Consider the following 19,751-nt stretch of genomic DNA (forward strand, 5'->3'; position numbering starts at 1 on the left):
GTCAGCATAGTGTCCTGTATCAATACCTCTGTTGAATCTATCTGCCCTGTCATGATAATTTTCTAAAAGTAAAGAATCTGTCATAAAAACTGCATTTCTTTTGTTATCTTGATACTGCAACCATTAATGCCTTGTTCATCAAAAATACCTTCTTACTACGGTTCTAAGGAGTTTGTTATGCAGATTTGTCAAGATGGTATTACATCCTCTGATACTTTGAAATGTCTATCTTTTGACTTTGTAAAGAGAAGAGCTTAACCTAATTCACATTTTATTTTCTTCAGAATGTTCTAGTTATGGTTCCACACTTTAGGGGCATTAAATGACACCCCGTGAAACCAGCTCGATTTTTCCCTTTGTGTGTAGATTTTTGTCTTGAATCTACATTAAGCTATCCCAGTCTCTTGAGTTTTGATGTGCATAGGTACTATGGAAGTCTGTTTCTAATTGTTAGAGCCATTGCATAATTATGGCTAGGTGATTAAAAAAAAAATTCCCAAGGTAAAGGACAGGCGGCCTATAGCTTTGATTCAAATTTGTGATTTTAAACATTTTTTGCAAATCTGTGAGATTGCCCTGGAATATTTTCCACTCAGTTTTTTTTAGCACTTTTGACATTGTAGTAGCATACTCTAATTCCATTATATAAAAGGTTGTTAGTAGTATTATCTGCTGTTTGCTGCTTTCTATTCTTCACTCTATTTTATTTTTTGCCACTTTTCTCTGTCAGAAGCATGCACTATAGATACTGAAAATGTTATCTTCTTCAATTTCACTATCTTTTCCATTTAATGGGATCAAACAATGTATCTACAAGGACACTCTCTCTATTATCACAGATCTTCCATGCTGCTAGATTTACTTTAATGACAAGACCCATCCAGCACTGTGTAGCTTACTTTCAAGGAAATAGAGAGTCTTCTTGATGTCTTAGAGGGTATGTATTAGCTCTCAAGATTAGTTCTGTCTTTAGCCCAAATTCAAAACATTTGCCAAACAAGCTTCTTAGGATCTCCTTTATTTGTTTGTTTGTTTGTTTATGCATAATCTATCTCTTTATATAGACTATAAATTCCAGGAGAATGGAATATTATTTTATTCCTTGCTCTGCACCTGGCAACCACCATTACATTTTCTATATTTGAGGCATCCAATGAATATTATTGCAAGGTTAAAATAGATGTTGGCTTTATATTATATCTCTGAAACTACTTTATTATATATTTCCTCAGTAGATATAAGAACACAATTGAACTATTTACCTTATGGATTATAGTAAAAATATCTATGTTTAAAATGTCTTGAGATTTCTAAATCATAATTATTTATAAAATTAATCAAGTAGAATTTAACTATAATAAAAATATGGACAAGTAATGGGAACTTGAAAATAGAGAAAAAACTTTATGAAACAGTGGATATACCTTATTTTTTATTATGTTGTATAGATCTAACATTCTGCCTAAATGTCTTTTCCCTAAGAATGCACATATTGAAGAGGGTAAGAAGGACAGTTTTACTTTACTTGCATTATCCTTCCCCTAAAGCAGCACAGCTCAGTGCCAAGGGAGACTTCCTCAGCCCCTGATTTCTCCCATAGAAAAGTAAAAGTGTAGTGAGCTCTCAGCTTTGCCATTTGTTTGGGATGCAATAACACACTCATGAACAACCAATGGGTCAAAAGGAAATTTAAATATATATTGAGACAAACAAAAATGGAAATGCAGCACACCTTATTTTACAGTGTGGAACAAAAGTAATTCTAAGAGGAGAGTTTATAAAGATAACTGCCTACATTAAGAAAAAAAAGAAGGACCTTAAATAAGCAACTTAAACTTACACATCAAGAAACTAGAGAAAAAATGAAAAATCAAAGTCCAATGTTAGCAGAAGAGAGAAAATAATAAAGATTACTGCATAAATAAGTGAAATAGAGAATGGAAAAGCAATAGAAAAGATCAGTTGATCTAAGAGCTGTTTTTTTAAAGAAAGAAAATTAACAAAACTTGAGCTAGAATAAGTATTAGAAGGAGACAAATAAATTATTAAGATTATATAAAGTATAATTATAAAAATTATGAAAGAAGAAACATTAATACAAAGGATTATAATAGATTACTATGAACAATTGTACACCAAAAAAATGAATAACCTAGTAGAAGTGTACAAATTCCTGGAAACATACAACCTACCAATTTAAATCATGAAGAAAAGAAAATCTGAATGGGCCAATAATAAGAAAGAAGATTGAATCAATAATGAAAACCATTCAACAAGGTAAAATCAAGGACCAGATAGCATGATAGGTGAATTATACCAAACGTCAAAAAACATGAACACCAATCCTCATATTCTTCTAAAAAATAGAAGAGGAGGACACAATTCTAAACTTATTTTATAAGACCAGCATTACTCTGATATCAAGGCCAGACAAGGACACTACTAGAAATCACAGGCCATTATCCCTGAGGAATATAGATGCAAAATTTCTTAACAACATATTAGCAAATAGAATTTAACAACACATTAAAAGGATCATACTGTATGATCAAGTAGGATTTATCCCTGGGATGTAAGGATGGTATAAAAAACGCAAATAAGTAAATGTGATACACTACCGAATGAAGGATGCAGCTCATGTGATCATCTCAGTAGATGCAGATAAAACATTTGACAAAATTCAGTGTCCCTTCATGACAAAGACTCTCAACAAATTAGGTATAGACAGAATGTACCTCAACATAATGAAGGCCATATAGGAAAAACCTACAGCTAAAATCATACTTAATGTTGATAAGCTGAAAACTTGTCTTATAAGAGCAGAACAAGACAGTAATGCCTCTTCTTACCACTTCTGTTCAACATAGTATTAGAAGTCCTTGCCAGAGCAATCAGGCAAGAAAAATAAATAAAAGACATCTAAATCAAAAAGGAAGATGTAAAATTATCTTTGTTTTCAGATGATATAATGTCATATGTGGAGAACCCTAAATACTCCACCAAAAAAACTTTTAGAACTAGTAAACAAATTCATCAAATTTTTAAGATTTAAAATGAATATACAAAACTCAGTGGTGTTTCTATACGCTAAAAACAAAACTATATGAAAAAGAAATTAAGAAAACAATTTCATTTACAATAACGTCAGAACAGTTAAATGCTTAGGAATAAATTTAACCAAGGTAGTGACTGTTCTGTACACTGGAAATTATAAATAAAACAAAACAAAACAAAACAAAAACTGATGAAAGAAACTTAAAAGGACACAAATAAAGGGAAAGGTATCCTGTGTTCATGGATTGGAAGAATTAATATTGTTAAAATGTCCATACTATTCAAAGTGATGTACAGATTCAATGCAGTCTCTATCAAAATTCAAATGAAATTGTCCACAGAAATAGGAAAAAAATCCTAAAGTTCATATGGAAGTACAAAAGACCCCAAATAGTCTAAGTATTCTTGAGCAAGACACAGAGATGGAGGCATCACACTGCCTGATTTTGAAATATACCACAAAGCTATAGTAACCAAAACAGTATAGTAGTGATGTAAGAACAGCCACACAGACCAATGGAAGAGAAGAGAGAGCCCTAACATACGTTGACACAGTTACAATCAAGTGATTTCTACAAGGGTGCCAGGAGTACACAATGGGAATGGGATAGTCTATTCAATAAATGATATTGGGGAAATTGGATATCCATATGAAGAATTAACTTGAACTCTTATCTCACACCATGTACAAAAATCAACTCAAAACAGATTAAAGACTTAAGCATAAGACCTAAAACTCTAAAACTACTAGAGGAACATAGGAAAAAATCTTGACATTGGTCTGCATAAAGATTTTTGAGTATGACCCTCAAAATACAGACAACAAAAGCATATATAGACAAATGGAATTTCTTCAAACTAAAAGCTTCTGCATAGCAGAAAATTCAACAGAGTGAAGAGACAATTTATGGAATGAGAGAAAATATTTGCACCATATATCTGATAATGGGTTGGTAAATATCCAAAATATATAAGGGATTTAACTAAATAGGAAAAACAAACAAACCCCCCAAATGAATAATCTGATTAAAAATGGACAAAGGACCTGAATTGACATTTCTCATAAGAAGATATACAAATGGCTAACAAATATATAATAAACTGCTTAACATCACTAATTCTCAGGAAAATGCAAATCAAAACCACAGTGAGATATTACTTCACACCTATTAGAATGGACATTATCACAAAACAAAAGATAATATATATTGGTGCAGATGTGGAGAAAAGTCTGCTCTTGTACACTGTAAGTGGGTATGTAAATTGGTATTGTCATTATAGGAAGTAATATGGAGTTTCCTCAAAAAATTAATTGTACTTGTGTTTTTATACTTTGAGTGTTCCTGTAGTATCTGCTCTGATTTCTTACATCCTCTGACTGTCAGGAGTGTCTTGAGGAAGAAAGAATTGAAATAGTAAAAGTTTAGTTCTCTCTCTTTTACCATCTAACTGTGTGACCTTTTGCAATTCACTTAACTTCTCTGGTACTTTAAAGTCTAGTCAAATGAGAAAAATAATGCTGGGTTTGTCTCTTACAACTACTGCTGTATTTTTATGTCATTTGACTGTAGTTGTTAAAGTTCTTGATAAATCTCTTGGCAAAAGCACAAATATAAAACTCAAATGTGTGTTTCTTCTCTGCCATGTCTTCTCATCTCTCCAATGAAGTACTAATTTTAAAACCCATTTTAAAATCCTACCTCATGTTTTATAGCTTTCCCAAAGGCCTAAAAGTGAACTGGCTGTTTGATTTATTTTCTTCTCCTTTGAAAGCATTTTGTCCTTTACTCTCCTTTAACACATACCCTGTTGCATTGTAATTTATCTGTTCATAAGGCATTTCCTGCCTGAAAATGTTAGCTGCATCATATCAGGGATAGGGTCACATGATACAATTACCATGAATTTCTGAAATTCTAACACTGTGTCGAATGGATTAGATGTTCAATTAAAAGATGAATGGGGGCTTCCCTGGTGGTGCAGTGGTTGAGAGTCCTCCTGCCGATGCAGGGGACACGGGTTCGTGCCCTGGTCCGGGAAGATCCCACATGCTGCAGAGCCGCTGGGCCTGTGAGCCATGGTCACTGAGCCTGCGTGTCCAGAGCCTGTGCTCCGCAATGGGAGAGGCCACAACAGTGAGAGGCCCGCGTACCGCAAAAAAAAAAAAAAAAAAAAAAAGATGAATAGGTGAATAAATGAAAGTAAATTAAATATATATAATTCTATGATTTAAAATTGGGATTTATAAGGAAACTATCCAAAAAGATAATAGGTATTCATAAGTATGTGATATTAAAAGTCATATTGTTCAAAGATTTAAGAAGTTAATATTATGACTCTCATGCAGATATAAAAAATAAACACTTTAATAATTTTAACTCTTTAATCAATGAGGAAATCATGTAGATTTTAGAACCATTTCAAAAGCAAATCCAAAGAACAGATATATTTATAGACCATGGATATTAGAATGAATGTACAAGTGCCAGAAATATCAGTTTTTTCCACAGGGAAGGATGGTTATTCCTCCACAAGACAGAATCCGTTTGCATATCTATATAGAATAATTTTTACATCTTTATCAGTATGTATATATTACAGAATTGTAAAACAGCTCCCATATAATCAATGCATTGTTTTCCATCGAGCCACTTATTCTTCCCTACAAAATCAAAGCCATAAAACTTTCAGAGAGTAGCTGAACTTTTTTCTCCTTGCAGCAAAAGATTGGTGAATTTTAGCTGAAGGAAGATTAAACATCCCTAGATTTGTTGATAGACAGCTTTTTGTGTATAATGCATTGGAATAATTATTTGAGAAAAATTTGTGTGAGATGATTTTGCAGGAAATGCCAGCAAGGTCAATGTCAGCTTAGATTAACTATGGTTTGCTATCTGTCTGCCAAATTAGTACTGCCTAGGAGGAAAGTTTAACCTGAGCATTCAACTCTTCAGGAAGGTTTTCCTTCATGAATCAGCAATTCTCTCCACCCCTCTTTCTTCTTGGCAAGGTCAAAAGGGTTTTACTATCTCTATTGTCCTACTTTCTTGCCAATTGGTTTATACCTTTTGCAGCTGACAAGTAACTTGCTGCCTACTGAATCTGATAGACTACTAATGAATTAGAATTCAATGGAATATATAAGGAAGCATCATTTTTTGCATATTCTGTGTGTGGGCACCTCCAAAATAAAATTTCAACATATGTAGGACATAGGTCCTTTTGGAATACACCATTTTTATCACACTGAAATATGTGTAATGTTTTATTAAAAGGTAACTTAGAATGGATCTCTGTTGAATAGTGACCTGATCACAGAATCCATAGTTTAAGGATATCATGCAGGTGAAGGAGAAAACTAAGCAGATGTGTGTTCACAGAGTTCTGACAGCCTTTCCTTAGATGTTGAGAAAAGATGGACATTTAAGAACACTTAAAAAATCTGCCATGCTTCCAAAGTATTCTATAAAACAGAAAGTTTTTTGTCTGTCAGTGATCATATTGGGGGGGCTATTGAATAATAATAACATGAATTCTACTTGTAATTGCTGGTTTCTTTCTATATGTAAGTGACAACCATGTAAGGTGCATCCCATTTCTCAAGATAGAACTTTCTGCAAGCAGTGTAGTTACCTGTAATGCTCTAGCTGAAGTACCCTCAGGATCCACTGCAGCCTTTTATCTGAGGTCTTTCAGGGCAGCCTCAGCCCTACTGTGGTCTGTCTATTTCTTTCCAAGGTAGGAATCTCTGCACAGCAGCACCCCTTTCTATTGTCTGGGATGTTCTCAGAGCTAAACTACAATCTGAGGCCCTTCGTATCCAAACCACCTTCCTCTGCCTCTCCTTTTATGTTTGTCAGCCTTGAAGAGTAGTGCTTAGACGTTCCATGCCTAATTCCTGCTCTCTCTCTTTTCACTGTATGTTTTCCACTTCCAATTCAGTCAAACATATACAGTAGACTATCTACAAATATAAGGTAGTATTCATATAATTACCACACATACAGAGACAAATACACACATATATGTGTGTATATATATATATATTTTTTACATATTTTTATTTAAACCTTTGTAAAGTCACATGATATAGATGTAAAGTCACATGATGTAGATGTAGATGTGGCTATCTCCATTTTACAGATGAAAATATTTTACACTAAAGAATGTATGGACAATTGTCTGTGTTTGCAAGGTAAAGGATAAGTGACTATATATTTCATACTCAATCACTGCATGTTATTAATGTTTTGCAATATATTTTTTGAATTTTATTTTATTTTTTTAATACAGCAGGTTCTTATTAGTTATCTACTTTATATATATTAGTGTATGTATGTCAATCCCAATCTCCTAACTCACCCCACCACCAGTACACCTCCTCACTTTCCCCCCTTAGTGTCCATAAGTTTGTTCTCTACATCTGTGTCTCTATTTCTGCCTTGAAAACTGGTTCATCTGTAACATTTTTCTAGATTCCACATACATGCATTATTATATGAGATTTGTTTTCTTCTTTCTGACATACTTCACTCTGTATGACAGTCTCTAGGTTCTTCCACGTCTCTACAAATGACCCAATTTCATTCCTTTTTATGGCTGAATAACATTCCATTGTATATATGTACCACATCTTCTTTATCCATTCGTTTGTTGATGGGCATTTACGTTGCTTCCATGACCTGGCTATTGTAAATAGTGCTGCAATGAAAATGGGTTGCATGTGTCTTTTTGAATTATGGTTTACTCTGGGTATATGACAAGTAGTGGGATTGCTGGGTCATATGGTAATTCTATTTTTAGTTTTTTAAGGACCCTCCATACTGTTCTCCACAGTGGCTGTATCAATTTACATTCCCACCAAGAGTGCAAGAGGGTTCCCTTTTCTCCACACCCTCACCAGCATTTATTGTTTGTAGATTTTTGATGATGGCCATTCTGAATGGTGTGAGGTGATACCTCACTGCAGTTTGATTTGCATTTCTCTAATGATTAGTGATGTTGAGCATCCTTTCTTGTGTTTGTTAGCAATATGTATATCTTCTTTGGAGAAATGTAGACTTAGGTTTTCTGCCCATTTTTGGATTGTGTTGTTTGTTTTTTTAATATTGAACTGCATGAGCTATTTATATATTTTGGAGATTAATCTTTTGTCCGTTGATTGGTTTGCAAATATTTCCTCCCACTCTGAGGGTTGTCTTTTCATCTTGTTTACAGTTTATTTTGCTGTGCAAAAGCTTTTGTTTCATTAGGTCCCATTTGTTTATTTTTGTTTTTATTTCCATTACTCCAGGAGGTGGGTCACAAAAGATCTTGCTGCGATTTATGTCAAAGAGTGTTCTTCCAAAGTTTTCCTCAAAGAGTTTTATAGTGTCTACTCTTACATTTAGGTCTTTAATCCATATTGTTTATTTTTGTGCATGGTGTTTGGAAGTGTTCTAATTTCATTATTTTACCTCTAGCTGTCCAGTTTTCCCAACACCACTTATTGAAGAGACTGTCTTTCCTCCATTGTATATCCTTGCCTCCTTTGTCATAGGTTAGTGGACCATAGGTGTGTGGGTTTATCTCTGGGCTTTCTATCCAGTTCCATTGATCTATATTTCTGTTTTTGTGCCAGTACCATATTGTCTTGATTACTGTAGCTTTGTAGTATAGTGTGAAGTCAGGGAGTCTGATTCCTCCAGCTCCGTTTTTCTCCCTCAAGATTGCTTTGGTTATTCAGGGTCTTTTGTGTCTCCATACAAAATCTAAGATTTTTTGTTCCAGTTCTGTAGAAAATGACATTGGTAATTTATTTGGGATTACATTGAATCTGTAGATTGTTTTGGGTAGAATAGTCTTGGTGTATCTCTCAATCTGTTTGTGTCATCTTTGATTTCTTTCATCAGTGTCTTATAGTTTTCTGAGTACAGGTCTTTTACCTCCTTAGGTAGATTTATTCCTAGGTATTTTATTCTTTTCATTGCAATGGTGAATGGGATTGTTTCCTTAATTTCTCTTTCTGATCTTTCATTGTTAGTGTATAAGAACACAAGATATTTCTGCGTATTATTTTTGTATCCTGCAACTTTACAAAATTCATTGATTAGCTTTAGTAGTTTTCTGGTTGCATCTTTAGGATTATCTATGTATAGTGTTATATCATCTTCAAACAATGACACTTTTATATCTTCTTTTCCAATTTGTATTCCTTTTATTTCTTTTTTCTTTGCTGATTGCCATGTCTAGGACTTCCAGAACTATGTTGAATAATAGTGGCAAGTGTAGACCTCCTTGTCTTGTTCATGATCTTAGAGGAAATGCTTTCAGGTTTTCACCATTGAGAATGATGTTGGCTGTGGGTTTGTCATATATGGCCTTTATAATGTTGAGGTAGTTTCCCTCTATGCCCACTGCCTGGAGAGTTTTTATCATAAATGAGTGTTAAATTTTGTCAAATCTTTTTCTACATCTATTGGGATGATCATATGGTTTTTATTCTTCCATTTGTTAATATGGTGTATCACATTGATTGATTTGCATATATTGAAGAATTCTGGCATCCCTGGGATAAATCCCATTTGATCATGGTGTATGTTCCTTTTAATGTATTGTTAGATTACCTTTGCTAGTATTTTATTGAGGATTTTTGCATCTATATTCATCAGTAATATTGGTCTCTAATTTTCTTTGTTTGTAGTATCTTTGTCTGGTTTTGGTATCAGGGTGATGGTGGCCTCACTGAATGAGTTTGGGAGTGTTCCTTCCTCTGTAGTTTTCTGGAAGAGTTTGAGAAAGATGGGTGTTAGCTCTTCTCTAAATGTTTGATAGAATTCACCTGTGAAGCCAACTGGTCCTGGACTTTTGTTTTTTTGGAAGATATATTTTTTTTTTTTGCGGTATGCAGACCTCTCACTGTTGTGGCCTCTCCCATTGCGGAGCACAGGCTCCGGAGGCGCAGGCTCAGTGACCATGGCTCACGGGCCCAGCCACTCCACGGCATGTGGGATCTTCCCAGACTGGGTCACGAACCCATGTCCCCTGATCGGCAGGCGGACTCTCAACCACTGCGCCACCAGAGAAGCCCTTTTTGGAAGATTTTTAATCACAGTTTCAATTTTATTACTTGTGATTGATCTGTTTATATTTTCTATTACTTCCTGGTTCAATCTTGGAAGGTTATATCTTTTTAAGAATTTGTCCATTTCTTTCAGGTTGTTGATTTTTTTGGTATAGAGGTGCTTGTAGTAGTCTCTTATGATGCTTTGCATTTCTGTGGTGTCCGTTGTAACTTCTCCTGCTTCATTTCTAATTTTTTTTTCAACTAAAATCCTGATGTAATTATTTCCATACATGCTTGAGATTATAGGATATTTTATCAGAAATTTTTTGTTTAACATCTTTATTGGAGTATAATTGTTTTACAATGGTGTGTTAGTTTCTGCTTTATAACAAAGTAAATTAGCTATACATATACATATATCCCCATATCTCCTCCTTCCTGTGTCTCCCTCCCACCCTACCTATCCCATCCCGCTAGGTAGTCACAAAGAACCAAGCTGATCTCCCTGTGTTATGCGGCTGCTTCCCACTAGCTATCTATTTTACATTTCGTAGTATATGTAAGTCCATGACACTCTCTCACTTCATCCCAGCTTACCCTTCCCCCTCCCTGTGTCCTCAAGTCCATTCTCTACCTTTGAATCTGTATTCCTGTCCTGGCCGTAGGTTCTTCATAACCATTGATTTGAGTTCTCTCCCTCATTTTTTCTTGATGAGTCTTACTAATGGTTTATCAATTTTGTTTACCTTCTTAAAGAACCAGCTTTTATTTTTATTGATCTTTGCTATATTTTTTTCTATTTCATTTATTTCTGCTCTGATCTTTGTGATTTCTTTCCTTCTACTAACTTTGGGTATTGTTTGTTCTTCTTTCTCTAGTTCATTTAAGTGTAAGGTTAGATTGTGTATTTGTGATGTTTCTTGTTTCTTGAGGTAGGATTGTATTGCTATAAACTTCCCTCTTAGAACTGCTTTTGCTGCATCCCATAGGTGTTGGATCATCGTGTTTTCTTTGTCATTTGTCTCTAGGTATCTTTTGATTCCCTCCTTGATTTCTTCAGTGGTCTCTTGGTTATGTAGTAACATATTATTTAGCCTCCTTGTGTTTTTGTTTTTTACATTATTTATTCCTATAATTGATTTCTAATCACATAGCATTGTGGTCGGAAAAGATGCTTGATATGATTTGAATTTTCTTAAATTTGCTGAGGGTTGATTTGTGACCCAAGATATTATCTGTCCTGCAGAATGTTCCATGTGCACTTGAGAAGAAAGTGTAATCTGCTGTTTTCAGATGGAATGTCCTATAGATATCAATTAAATCAATCTGCTCTATTGTGTCATTTAAAGCTTGTGTTTCCTTATTAATTTTCCATCTGGATGATCTGTCCATTGGTGTAAAGTGAGGGTTAAAATCCCCTTCAATTATTGTGTTACTGTTGATTTCCTCTTTTATAGCTGTTAGCATTTGCCTTATGTATTGAGGTGCTCCTATGTTGGGTGCATATATATTTATGATTGTTATATCTTCTTCTGGAATTGATCCCTTGATTGTTATGTAGTGTCCTTCCTTGTCTCTTGTAATATTCTTTATTTATGTTTTACATCTTTATTGGAGTATAATTGCTTTATGATGGTGTGACAGTTTCTGCTTTATAACAAAGTGAATCAGCTATACATATACATATATCCCCATATCCCCTTCCTTTTGTGTCTCCCTTCCATCTTCCCTATCCCACCCCTCTATGTGGTCACAAAGCACCAAGTTGATCTCTCTGTGCTACATTCTTTATTTTAAATCTATTTTATCTGATATGAGTATTGCTACTTCAGCTTTTTTTTGATTTCCATTTGCATGGATTACCTTTTTCCATCTCCTCCCTTTCAGTCTATATGTGTCTCTAGGACAGAAGTGGGTCTTTTGTAGACAGCATATATATGGGTCTTGTTTTTGTATCTCTCTTTTGATTGGAGTATTTAATCCATTCACATTTAAGGTAATTATCGATATGTATGTTCCTATTATCATTTTCTTAATTGTTTTGGATTTGTTTTTGTAGGTCCTTTTCTTCTCTTGTGTTTCCCATTTAGAGAAGTTCCTTTAGCATTTGTTGTAGAGCTGGTTTGGTGGTGCTGAACTCTCTTAGCTTATGCTTATCTGTAAAGCTTTTGATTTCTCCATCGAATCTGAATGAGATCTTTGCCAGGTAGAGTAATCTTGTTTTTAGGTTCTTCCCTTTCATCACTTTAAATATATCATGCTACTTCCTTCTGGCTTGTAGAGTTTCTTTTGAGAAATCAGCTATTAACCTTATGGTAGTTCCCTTGTATGTTATTTGTCATTTTTCCCTGGTTGCTTTTAATAATTTTTCTTTGTCTTTAATTTTTGTCAATTTAATACTTTGTGTCTCAGCATGTTTTCCCTTGGGTTGTCCTGCCTGGGACTCTCTGTACTTTTTGACTTGTGTGCCTATTTCCTTTCCTATGTTTGGGAAGTTTTCAGCTATAATCTCTTCAAATATTTTCTTGGGTCCTTTGTCTCTCTCTTCTTCTGAGACCCCTATAAGGTGAATATTGGTGTGTTTAATGTTGTCCCAGAGGTCTCTTAGGCTGTCTTCATTTCTTTTCATTCTTTCTTCTTTATTCTGTTCCACAGCAGTGAATTCCACCATTCTGTCTTCCAGGTTACTTATCCGTTCTTCTACCTCAGTTATTCCACTATTGATTCCTTCTAGTGTAGTTTTCATTTCAGTTATTGTATTGTTCATCTCTGTTTGTTCTTTAATTCGTCTAGGTGTTTGCTCTTCAATTCTTCTAGGTCTTTGTTAAACATTTCTTGTATCTTCTCGATCTTTGCCTCCATTCTTTTTCTGAGATCCTGGATCATCTTCACTATCATTATTCTGAATTCTTTTTCTGGAAGTTTGCCTATCTCCACTTCATTTAGTTGTTTTTCTGGTGTTTTATCTTGTTCCTTCATCTGGTACATAGTCCTTTGTCTTTTCATTTTGTCTATCTTTCTGTGAATGTGGTTTTCATTCCACAGGCTGCAGGATTGTTGTTCTTCTTGCTTCTGCTGCCTGTCCTCTGGTGGATGAGGCTATCTAAGAGGCTTGTGAAAGCTTCATGATGGGAGTGGCTGGTGATGGATAGAGCTGGATGTTGCTCTGGTGGGAAAAGGTCAGTATAACTTTAATCTGCTTATCTGCTGATGGGTGGAGCTGAGCTCCCTCCCTGTTGGTTTTTGGCCTGAGGTGACCCAGCACTGGAGGCTACATGTCTTTGGTGAGGCTAATGGTGGACTCTGGGAGGGCTCATGCCAAGGCATACTTCCCATAACTTCCGTTGCCAGTTTCCTTGTCCCTATGGTGAGCTACAGTCACCCCCCACCTCTTCAGTAGACCATCCAACACTAGCAGGTAAGTCTGGTTCATTTTCCTATGGGGTCCCTGCTCATTCCCCCTGGGTCCTGATGCACATGCTACTTTGTGTGTGCCCTCCAAGAGTGGAGTCCCTGCTTCCCCCAGTCCTGTTACTGAGTCCATCTTATTGCTGCTTCTCCTTTGTCTCTGGATGTGGGGTATCTTTTTTGGTGAGTTCCAGTGTTTTCCTGTCGATGACTGTTCAGCAGTTAGTTGTGATTCTGTTGTCCTCACAAGAGGGAGTGAGTGCACATCCTTCTACTCCACCATCTTGAACCATTCTGTTTTGGAGAATTTTCATAAGTTCTAACCAACACAAAGTTTCTTTGCTTTTTAAATGAAAAGGAAAATAGATGACATTATAATATTCTATCAGTCTCCCAATAAAAAACACATACATGATTTATGAATTAAGAGTGGATGAAGGCAATGGCAAACAGAGAGGAGCCAGAGATGACAGTGGTTTTCTGTAAGAAAGAGCACAGCCACAGAGAATGAGGGGAAGCAGAGTACAGCCCTGCACAGTCTGGAGGTTGTGGATAGATAAAGACTTGAATTGTCCTTTCAATTACTCTTTGTAATCAGGTTTATTTTATTTGACTGCCAATTAGAGCAGAGACTAGAAAACAAAGATTATCTTGAGAGAATACCACTTCAGCCCTGTTCCATTTGTGCCTTCTTATCCTGTTGTGGAAATACAGAAAGAGCAGAAAATAGCTGAAACATTTACACCTTAAGTGTTTACAAAGATCCTATAGTGAAACAATTACTTTGTACTTTTCCTACTTTCGGAATGTTCTATAGCTTGGAAGTTGTATAAACAGGTTGTCATACCATATTTTTGGCCTTGAGTTGCACAGCTTCAATTTTCTTTGTATACAATGTGTTCAATAAGAGCCCATGCAGGAGTGAAGACCATTGTTCCCTAATTAAGGTGGGAGAGGATTGCAAAATGAATTTTTTAAATCTTCTGGAATAATTGGATAACATGAAATGTTAATAAAAATTATGGAGGAGAAAATTCCTTTCCACCAGTTCTCATTCTGCTTTTCTACATGAATCTTCTTCAGGGTTTTGCTCATACTTCCCCACTTAATTTGTCTGCTGCTATTCTTACTATCCACACAGAAGATCTCCTTACCTGAATGTCCTTCCATGCTTCATCTACCTAGTGAATTTCATCGTTATGGTCTAATCTTCATGCCCCTTCCTAATACCCTCTTTCTCCTACAAGAGTTTACTCTTATTTTTCCATATGATCTTCTCTTTCATTAGACTAAAAATATTCAAAGACATGCTTTTTTCATCTTGTTTCTCCAATATGTGACATGTAACAGTCAGCAAATTCTCACATTAGCATTTAATTACTTTATAGACTGTCACCATTCCACATTTCCAACCTAAACATTCAATTATCTGTCATGCAGACTCTGATTCATTCAGACTAGTCCATTTACCATGCAAAATGTATCTGAATATAATTATTTAAAAGCACAGCCTAGTTCAAAATAATCAAGCGATCAAAATGCTTACACTCTTTTCTCCAAGACTACCCTTTTTATTCCTTCCTCACCTCTTCATATGATTTTTTTCAGTGGTAAAGGTAACGTTCATCTGCCTTATGAACTGCTGCTTTCTAGTCCAGATCATATTGATTATCTTTTTTCTCTTGACCTCACAGTCCTCATTTTTTATATAAGGTCTTATTTTTGTCATGCTTGGTATTACTTTTGTTGTGGTCTTGGTCTCGATAGTAGCATGTTTTTGATTTGTGTGTGTGACAACTAAATCATATACTGTAAACCAGAATGATATGTAAGACATTTTGTTCAAGGTTGCTGACTTAATTTAAGGGTAGTGGTTAGTGGGGATCAGGAGGGGAAGGACACTTGTTCCTTGTGAAGAGACTCCATAGGCAGGCCAACAACAGAGGGCAAAGGATGAAGAGAGCATTTGAGCTTTGGCTGGGGAAACCAAGAGTGTGTGGAGAAAAGCTTGACAGTGGAAGAATCATCAAAGCTTCTTGTGTAGTTTAACTCCATGTGAGCAATTTACAATAAAGTATGAGAAGAGGAGAGGAGAAATGGCTAGCCAAGGGTCCATGAGGGAGCACATACAAGCCAGCAGCATGAATTCTTTTGCCAAAGAAAATGCTTCTCTTTTGTAGAAAGTCAGTATTGACAGCAACAATAACACTGACGGTAAAAGTGAAATGCTCCACCTTGTCACTTGGAATCTTTAGGCAGCAAGTCAGCAGGAGACTGCAATGAATACTTTCTTTAACATGCACAGTGGAAAGCACACATAAAATTTAGAGCAACTCAGGCCACTTCACAATGATGGAGTTCTAAGTGGCATATGAGAACATTGGGGATATGGCATTGTAGGCCAATCCCAAGAAGTTATTTTTGTTTAATTATGTAGTTTGTATATGCTCAGGTTAGTGTCACCCAAAGAAATGCTTGAAAAGTTTTGGAAATGTTTGAAAAAAATTATTAAACTAATTTTCTGTAAGGGTATTAGCTCTCCAACTGTATGGTAAGTTATATTGTCATTTGTTGTTGTTCTTGGTTTTGTTCTTATTTTAGTGAATATGTAGTAGAAAAGTAAAGACCAGAGTTTTTTTTGTTGTTTGTTTGTTTGTTTTTTGTGGGGGGAGGGTGTTGTTGTTTTTGTTGTAGTTTTGTTTCTTGCCCCAGCTCTATTACTACCTAAAGATGTGATTTTGGATAATTTACAATGAAAACATGATTAAAAATATTCTCTGCATCCATTAGGTTATTTTTTAGTAAAATGAGACAATTTATATAGAAATACTTTGAAACAAATTACAAGAATCTCAGAATTTTCTGTTTCTCACAAAAACTAGTATAGTCTCATTTATATCGTAGGTGATGAGGCAAAGATTATTGAATAAGGGACAAGAAATAGAGAGGTAAATGTGCTAGCCAAAAGATACATAACAGTTGGAGACAAACATTTTTATTTGGTTGTGCCGGGTCTTAGTTGTGGCATGCAGGCTCCATAGTTGTGGCATGCTAACTCTTAGTTGCAGCATACATGTAGGATCTAGTTCCCTGACCAGGGATCAAACCCGGGACCCCTGCATTGGGAGCGCAGAGTCTTATCCACTGAGCCACCAGGGAAGTCCCAGATAGCCTGTAATTTTTTTTTGTTGTTTTGCATCATCACAAGGCCTATCATATCTAATGGCAGCTTATCTCAATTTGATTTCAAGTAGCTGCTGGCCTTTTCAGCAGAATGTGTGATGCCATCCAACCTGCTAGAAAAGGCCATGATATCCATGGTCAATCAATCACATATTACGCTAAAGTATATCAGTTTTATTCACAGATGATTGGCATTTCCTCATCCATTCTGAAATTCTGAAGGGCTTTGTAGTTATAGGGCCTATATTTTCCTGAGGTTGTGAGAATTGCATGAGCTTGGAGCATACAACTTCCTATATTTTCAAAAAGTGTATAATTTGTTGACTGACAATACATGTTATCAGCATTTCTGGATTGCTATTTGTCACACAGATATTTGACTTTCTGAAGTGATCTGTTTTAACAAAATTTATAACTGTGTATTTTCTTCTGTTGCTGCCAAGTATAGAAACTCTGGGATGCAACATTATCAAAATCCTACATCTTATTTTACCAGCAATTTTCATCCTAAGTTACTGACAAGTCTTGATAATGGATAAACATATGCAGTCATTCACTGAGCACATAACAGGGCATGAGCTAGATCAGACATGGAAGGTTACTTTCCACTTTTAAAATTTATAACTTTACTAATATTATTTACCATAGTCTAGACAAATTAGAATTCCCAAGGAAGGGGAAAAAGGGAGAAAGAAAGAAATCTCTCTGACATTGCAAGATAAGGTTACTTGGGGTGACAGAGTTAGACATATCTTGCAGAAGAAACCTAATTTTCCCTCCCTGAATCTTTATCTCAAAGACATGACCACAATCCACTTAGATGATCAATTAAGGATTTTCAGCCAGGAGTCCCAACACATCACTGAAATAGAATTCATTTGTGTGAAGTTTTCTCTTACATATTATTTTTTCCTTTTGCCACCATTTGTTTAAAATGCAAGCAGTTCATTGGGGTTTTAGGTAAGAGATGGTCAAATATTTAACTTTCTATTCAGTTCTGCCTATTAGTAAAAAGTTGCTTAACTGCTTAGAACTTTCATTAACAGTGTCAAAAATAGCAGTCTGAATAGATACATATTATATTTCATATGCATAATAGAAATTCCAATGGATGGAGATGACAATTCTTTCATGAAATAAAAGATAAGATAGGCAAAATAAAGAATATATGCTTAAATAAATAAACTATTTAGTTAGTGAGGGTGGTTACCAAATTAGAAACGATTCAAGTCATTAAATTGAACTATTTCATGATGCTATTGAAAATTATACTTGCTTGGATATTAAAAGATTATTAGACATGGATTAAATGTTTTATGATGTTCCCTGCCATTCATCCAGAATTTGCATCAGGTGCAAGTTCATGAAAAATATGCAAACTTGTTAAAGTTCTAGTATATGCAAAGATTTGTCTCTGTTTTGATTATGTAAGTACTTTAAGACTTAAACACATCATCTCAGTTCTGAAAAATAAAATTAAGTGTTGATTGTTCATTAAATTCAAAGAAACCTAAGTATGTATTTTAATTAATAGTCACCAAATTAAGGTTAGTACACTTACACTTTTTCAACATATGACAATGATAATGGCAGTTAAAAAAATCTTCAGACTTAAAAAAGAGTACGCACTTTGTTCAAAGTCATACAACTTATGATTGATAGAGTCATATATTTCTACTACATATGCAAATGTATATATTTCTATATGTTCATTAATTCCAATTTTATTTTAAATAATGTTTTTCAATGTATACATTGGCCACCTTACATAACCTTTTTCTATCTTATCTCTGTCTCTCTCCCTCTTTTCTTCCCTGCCTGCTTTGACCATTGTTCTTTCTCTGACCAAGTCTGATTTATTCCTGGTTCACATCTTTGGATGTCATGCTTTTGACACTTCAGTGCTAACTGTGGACATTCCCAATCTCCAGGAGCAATGTTTAAAAACCTTGCTTCTGAAATCCCAGCTGTTTTACCTGTGGCTATTTTGTAGGTATAGTTCTACCCAGAACAAAACTTTGGGTAAGGGTGTTATATTGTAAGTATTTAGTGCCCTGTACATATAGAATATACTGATAAAATTATAATCTTTGCCATCATCCATCTCCCAATATTCTTTACCAAGACTGTGTGTGTGTGTATATATATATATATATATATATATATATATATATATATATATAGTACTCTTGCTTCTGTGCCATTAGAGAGGCTGCTGTACCAAGGAGGCCAGCCTCTCCTCCTCTTGGCTATATTCATGTTGTTCAGATTATATTTTAAATGAAAAAGTCGTCTTACCACACACACAAAAAAGACAACGTGCCCTGGTAAAGATTCAATTTGTCAGGTTCCTTTATAATTAGGAGTGGGTTCCCTGACTCTCTGTTCGATACAATGAAATTTATAAAACTTTACTAGATGGAGATTAGAGAAAAAACTATTGTTCCTCTAATTAAAAGTTAAAGTTCTTAATTGGCAAAGACTTTTTGACCTTCATTATTTTTCCCTCCTGCCTAAGACATGCATGTGAGGTCTGTGGTACAGCAGCCAAAATGTAAGCATGAGGGTAAAAGCCATAGCTTGAAGAAGGCAGAGTGAAAAGAAAGCAGAAAGGCTTCCCTGGTGGCACAGTGGTTGGGAGTCCACCTGCCAATGCAGGAGCCAGGGGTTCGTGCCCCGGTCCGGGAAGATCCCACATGCCACGGAGCAGCTGGGCCTGTGAGCCAGGGCCGCTGGGCCTGCGCGTCCGGAACCTGTGCTCTGCAGCGCGAGAGGCCACAGTGGTGAGAGGCCCGCGTACAGCAAAACAACAACAACAACAACAACAATAAAAAAAAAAAAACCCGCAGGAAACTGCTATCATGGAACAACTACATAAGTCTAACCCACACCATTATGAAGTCTAATTCCATTGTTGAGTAAATCATTGACTCTGCTAATATCTAAAAAAAGTGACTAATCTCTTCCCAATTGTACCTTGGACAACAATTTAACTGAGTATCCACTTTGTTGATTAGTGTGCTGAGACTAGCAGAAGGAAGAGCAATGAGGTTATGAATTA

This window comes from Lagenorhynchus albirostris, chromosome 18 (genome assembly GCF_949774975.1).
Source record: "Lagenorhynchus albirostris chromosome 18, mLagAlb1.1, whole genome shotgun sequence".
Taxonomy (NCBI): domain Eukaryota; kingdom Metazoa; phylum Chordata; class Mammalia; order Artiodactyla; family Delphinidae; genus Lagenorhynchus; species Lagenorhynchus albirostris.